This window comes from Rhinopithecus roxellana, unplaced genomic scaffold, assembly GCF_007565055.1.
Source record: "Rhinopithecus roxellana isolate Shanxi Qingling unplaced genomic scaffold, ASM756505v1 contig5920, whole genome shotgun sequence".
In the NCBI taxonomy this organism is placed as follows: Eukaryota; Metazoa; Chordata; class Mammalia; order Primates; family Cercopithecidae; genus Rhinopithecus; species Rhinopithecus roxellana.
This window is the reverse complement of record NW_022144413.1, coordinates 12667-17882: the sequence shown is the minus strand read 5'-3', so window position 1 is coordinate 17882 and position 5216 is coordinate 12667. Positions and strand designations below refer to the sequence as shown.

At 38.7% G+C, this 5216-nt stretch overlaps 1 pseudogene; it reads right to left on the bottom strand.

The window, feature by feature from the left end:
• Nucleotides 1–2795: 2795 nt before the first annotated feature.
• LOC115896196 lies at nt 2796–4417 on the bottom strand (annotated as a pseudogene).
• Between the last annotated feature and the right edge of the window lie 799 nt (nt 4418–5216).

Genomic DNA, 5216 nt, shown 5'->3' with positions numbered 1-5216 from the left:
AGAAAAACAGAAAAGAAAAAAAAAACTCAAACTCTTTTTTTGCCATCTGAAGAAAAGTTTTAACTGTTAAATAGTACTAAATTGAACATTTCCCTCAGAAAGCTAGGCCTGTCTGTCCTGGAGCTGGTAAGATTGTCATACCCTTGAGAAGTAGATAGATAAAAATAAATAAATAAATAAATAAATAAATAAATAAATAAATAAATAAATAAATAAATAGGCTACTTTCTTTTTTCAGAGTCTCACGGTCAATGAAATTTCTGTGTTTCAGAATGTACACAGAGAGGTGCACACTGCACATTGTGATCTTCCTAAAGAAATAGAGAGAAAGTATCCCATACTCTTTTCCCTTTTTGAAGTAGCCCTGCTGATTAAAAAGATAAGGAAGATGTTTCTTCTTTTTGTATTCCTCTTGTCTTTTCTGAGCCTGGTGACTGACGTAGGTGTCCCCCATGGATGCAGGCCAAACCTTCACCTACAGTTCCAGAGGAGCTAGAAAGTAGGACAAGTAATGTTTACCTGCACAGGCTTTTGCTCTCCACTGGTGAATCTTTGCTGATTTCCTAAGCCTACTGAACCCAGAGGATTCCCCAAGTAACTTGGAAACCAAAAAAATGTTCTATAATCATTGGATTCAAGCAAGACAGTGTATAGAGTAAGAATTTCAATACTATTTCTGGGTTTCCCTTGCTATGATCTAGAAAAACATTGAAATTCCAGGAAATAAGAACCACTGACCTTGATACCTAAAATTCTCTTATAGTTTACATTTCGTGCTGCTAGATGAAGAACGTGTATAGTTGGCTTTCATAAGATGGCAGTTAGCTAGAAATGTCTCCCAAAGGCACCTTCTTTCTGATTATTGAAAGTGGATATTTTCTGTTTACAAATAGGGCAGAGAGTTTTACTCCTGTTAAGAGAGACATAGAAGAGACAGTAGTTAAATAACCAATGGTTTTGTGCAAAGTACTAACAAAGCTTCCCACAGAGAAAAACCTCATCTCACTAGGCTGCATTTTAAGGTCTAAAATATTCATGAAAATGCAGAATCCTGGGTGTATATAGTCAATAGTCAGAAAAAGAAGGCCTAGGCTCTATTGCCTGATCTCACAGTATGTGTCTCTACAGAAAAATAGGATGTATCTCACAAAGAAACTCTTTAGATATATGTAGCAGTGCTGAGCTTTTTATAGAGAAATAACCACCCAAAAGAGAAATTTTATTGGAATATATGCCATTCCATACAGTGCCATAAGTATCCCTCATTGGTAGAAAAGAAGACCTTATTAAAAATTTTTAGACTACAATGTTGAATTCTTAACGTTTGAAAAAAAAACACACAAAATAGTAACTATTTGTATTGCATTTCTCATTACTGACTTTAGCAGTAAGATTATATCTCCAGGTCTCAACATTGCATACAAAGAAGAAATCAGAGACCCAGTAGCCACACAATGACCAAAAGAAAAAAAAAAAAAAGCAACAGAAAGCTGGAATTTTTGGTGGCAACACTCTAATTGGCTGTCAGAAACTGGAGTTAGTTTTAAGGCCTTCACATAACAGTGTGGTGAATTCTTAACCGGAAACCTTCATTTAGATATCCTTTCAGTCCCGTGTGACAACTAGTTCTTTTGTTAAATAAAACAGGACAGAGGCAACACTTTGATCAGTGGAGGGTTAGAGGAGACTGCCAATGTGTCTCTCAGCATCCTTTCTCCTAAGCCTTGTAAGTATGGCAGGAAAATCTGTTGGATTTCATCTGACACTGGCCCAGAGCTTTGTTTACTCTTGAGAAATAAATTTAAAAAACAAACAAACAAACCAAAAAAGAAAAAAAACAACTGAGGACAAGATGCAGATATGAATATAAATAGAGGACAATAGATATGAACATAAATAGATGGACTCGGAAGGAAGAAAATGTACTAACTAGCCTTGAAGAAAGCAGTACTCATCTTTTCTGGGACCTTGGACCTGCAACTACTAATAGCTGAAGTAATGACTCAGTTTGGCTCAGGAACTTGGCCTGAGCCACACAAGAGTTAAGTGAAAGCACGGCCCAGGAAACCGGTCTGTGACCAGAGGCTAAACGATAATTTCCAGAAACTTGACTCGTAGTCTAAAGCATGTTCAGTAATATACCATGCCCTTAAGAAAAGAAAGTCAGGTGATTTCTCACCATGTATTCCAATCATATGTTCAGTTTAGGAGAATGATGACCGGGAATTGGTTCAGAAATATTTTATTCTAAAGATAAGCCTTTTGACTCATAATTTTGTGTCTCTGTATTATTTGTGCCACTGTAAAGTCAAGGGCACCATCTCTGATAGTTCTGTGTCTCTCTTTGTGGGAGGGAAGCTGAGGCTGCCTCCTACCCCAGTAGACTCTGCATTCTAGGATATAAAAATAAGAAAAATGAACATTATTACAGAATTCTCTGTCATCCACATCTAATAAAATGCTATTCTGATCTTATATTAGTAGTTAGCCATAGATACAATTAGAGCTTGCAAGAACAGTCTAGTACCCACCAGTCTGCTTTTATATTTACGCTTATGTGTGTATAAAATAATCACATTTGTTCAAGGAAATGTTTTATTAATTCTTTTAAAGTTACAGTGCTTAAAAAATGCCATGATAATTTAAAGATACAGCTTGGACATTTCCAGATCTGCTTCCAAGCCTTCACCTTGAGTGAAATTGTTTTGTGCTATGAAAATGGATTAGGGCATCTTGCACCTCATGATGTATTTGATTCGGCTTAGTTCTTGGGTCCTGAGCAGACAGACTGACAATTAAAACTCATTAATTTTATTTTCAACATACTTTACCATGGATTCTACCCCTTGGGCTGAGCCCCATCATCCTCAGCACCTCACACTCTCTCTTATTCGCCTTTTCCAACTCCATCTTAATATTACAGTGAACAAGGGCCTTACATTCTTCTAGCACAACTGCATTATATAAGGAAAGCTTCCTAATTTGAATCATAACCTCCTCGGTGAAAGTTCCAGTCAAGAACACTTGAGAGACCAGGCCTTTGGCACACACCTCCCGTGCTGTCAACTTTCGCCCAGCAATTAACATTTCATTGGCAGATGCTTCACCCATGATTTTTGGAAATGTAACAGTAGAACATGCATCTGGATTCTGTCCAAAGGTCGTATAAGGGGTTTGGAACCATGCCTTTTTGGTTGCCCACACTAGATCTCAAAGTGGCAGTATGGAAGCACCAAGTCCAATGGCAGGGCCATTGACTGATACAACAATAGGCTTTTTAAACTGAATAAAAGTATTCACAAAGTTCTTCATGTTGTTCACCATTTCAAAGCTTGCTCTGTTTCTGTCGTTCCTTAAATGCTTCACAAAATACTCCAAATCAAGACCACAACTAAAGACACTTCCAGCTGCACTGAACAACACAAGCTTGCTGTCCTCTGCAGCAGCCCTATTCAGAGCATTCACCATTTCTTTAATTATTTCTGTATTCAGTGCATTTTTTTCTGTCGATCTGGTTGATAGCAATATCTGGGTGAATCCATCCTCTTTCTTCACTACAATGTCCCTGTATGTGCTGGCACTCTCTGTTAGCCTAAGGTGAAGTATATTTTCTTGACAAAAGACTGGTCTCTGCCATCATCAGTGACATGTCTTTTGCCATCTTTCACTCTTGGTACTGACGTACATGTGTCTGTTGTTCCAGTGGCTGCTAATGAGTCTATTAATACCATTATAGCTTTTTGGGGAGCTGAGCCTGTGGCCATGGAAGCAGTAACTGAGCCAGACATCTGAGACATTAGTGGCTGTAGCAGGGTCCTGTTCTCCATTCCAGCCTGTTCTGCACTGGGACCTGACAAAGTGTCCCTGACTGGTTTCCCTTCTGTCACCTTGAAGCCCACCACGTCCTGCTGATCTACTGCAATAGGGTCCAGTTTCTTGAGTTCCTGAAAGCCGCTCACAGTTTTCTTGTTGTCAATAGGACTGTCAGGTGCAAATGTCTTGAGAGTTGAATTTGTTAACTCCATATCCTTTGCGTCAGTGAGAAGTGAAGCTGCCTTCTCCTAACGTTCTTGATGGCAGCAAATAACTGGCTGCTTTTGGATCCGTGTTATTTGCCAGTCACTAGCGTTTTAGGAGAACTCTTAGTATAGTCCACTTTGGTAGATCTGGAAGTTCTTCTTCTGGCATTGTTTGAACACATTCTACTTGTCCTGGTCCATTCTAGTTTTTTCTGTTTCTCAGTCTGTCGTCTATTAAAATCATGCATACATTTTTCACAGTTCATGAGGTGTTGTTCTGGTTCCCAAGTGTCATCCTGTTTGTCATAACCTTTCCACCGAACGAAATCCACTGTATTCCCATTTTTGTCTTGTCTTTTGTCAACAATTGTTTCAACCTCAAACTCCTGGGAAGCCATGAAGAAAGACACAGGGTTGGAGCAGTTGCTGTGCCAACTTTGTTTCAGTTGCCTCTCCACCTAGCCACTTCTTTCTGCCACCAGTGCTTCACCAGGTTCTGCATATGGATGGTCCCTAGTGCAACAGCTTAGGCTTTGTCTCATGGTGCATGATAGCTTGCTCAGTAGCCTCAGGGAAGACTAGTTAAATACACAGCCCCTACCCTCTTTTGTAGTACAGAAAGCATTCTTCCTGCCGGTTACCTTTTCTGTTTCTTTGTTTAATTGTGGTTGCTATGATGATTATATTGCACATTCTAATGTTATAACAATTTTAAAGTTATACTAGTTTACATTTAGTAACATACAAAACTGTTACTCCCATGTAACTTAACTGCACTGTTTCATTTACTGAGTTATCAAAATTATACCTGCATTGCATGTCACAAACAAAAATTAGTCATAGATTGTTTTATTAAATATATTATTGTTTTAAGTTATATTGAGAACAAATTGTGGAGGTGCACATTGTTAATTATTTCATCTTGGATAATTTTTCATGTATTTTTCTTTACCTTAAATTTGCTTATTCGTATGGCTTTTGAGTGTGTGTTCTTTCTACCCTGAAGTACTCCATAAGACATTTCTTTTTCTTTCTTTCTTTCTTTTTTTTTCTTTGAGACAGTATCTGGCTCTGTCACCCAGGCTGTGGAGTGCAGTGGTGGGATCTCGGTTCAATGCAAGCTCCGCCTCTCAGGTTCCCGCCAATCTCCTGCCTCTTCCTCCCGAGTAGCTGGGACTAAGAAGACAGATAAGACAG